The sequence below is a fragment of the Eriocheir sinensis genome, chromosome 21 (genome assembly GCF_024679095.1).
Source record: "Eriocheir sinensis breed Jianghai 21 chromosome 21, ASM2467909v1, whole genome shotgun sequence".
NCBI lineage: Eukaryota > Metazoa > Arthropoda > Malacostraca > Decapoda > Varunidae > Eriocheir > Eriocheir sinensis.
Genome location: NC_066529.1, coordinates 4,732,366 through 4,733,337, shown reverse-complemented (window position 1 = coordinate 4,733,337; position 972 = coordinate 4,732,366).

Sequence of the window (972 nt, the reverse complement as noted above, 5' to 3'; positions counted from 1 at the left end):
AGGGAGGAAGCGGTAACAAGGTAGAGGGAGGGAGGGATAGCGCAGGGAAAGAGGGTGGGAGAGAGGGAAGGAGATATAAATTCGGGGAGGATGCGAAGAAAGGAGAGGAAGCTAGGTAATGGAAGAGGATGGAAGGAAAGGGGGAAGGAAGGTTAGCTGGGGGAAAAGTAGAACGGAATAAGGATAGATAGATTGATAGACAAATGGATAGATAGATAGATAGATAGAAAGAGAGAGAGAGAGAGAGAGAGAGAGAGAGAGAGAGAGAGAGAGAGAGAGAGAAAAGAGTGTTCCCTGACCTCCCCCCCCCCTCAGGTGACCTCGGGGGATCCATGGGCCTCATCCTCGGCGCCAGCTTCGTCACCACGCTCGAGGTCATCCTCTTCACCGTCCTTGCTCTCGTCGCGTGCCTCAGGAAGATGATTTGCCGCTAGTCCTCCTCCTCCTCCTCCTTCGCCTCCTCCTCCTCTTCTTTTTCCTGCTCCTGTTCCTCTTTCTCCTTCTCTTTCTTTCCCTATTCTTCTCTTCCTTTTTTTTTCTAATAGTTTTTTTTATAGTTTTTTAGTTTTTTTCTTTTTTGTTTTTTTTTGTTTTCTTTCTTTTTATTCTTTGTTTTTTTATTCTGTTCTCGCTTTTTCTCGTCTCTCCTTTTTATAAGTTTTTTTTTCTGCTGCTTGTCCTGTTCTTCCTCTTCCTCCTCCATCTCCTCCTTCGCTAATCAAGTCCCTCCTCTTCTTCTTCCTCCTCCTCCTCCTCCTCCTCCTCCTCCTTCTCCTTCTCTTCCCATTCTTCCTCTTTGTTTTTTTTAATTTTTTTCCTTTTATTTATAGATCATTATCTTCTGGCTCGAATGATTTTATCTCATCTTGTATTTCTTCTATTTTCCTCTTGACTTTTCTTCTTTCATTTTTTTAGCTCATGTTTGAATGCCATTATCTCATCCCCCATTAGGTGGCTTATTTCAGTTTTTGG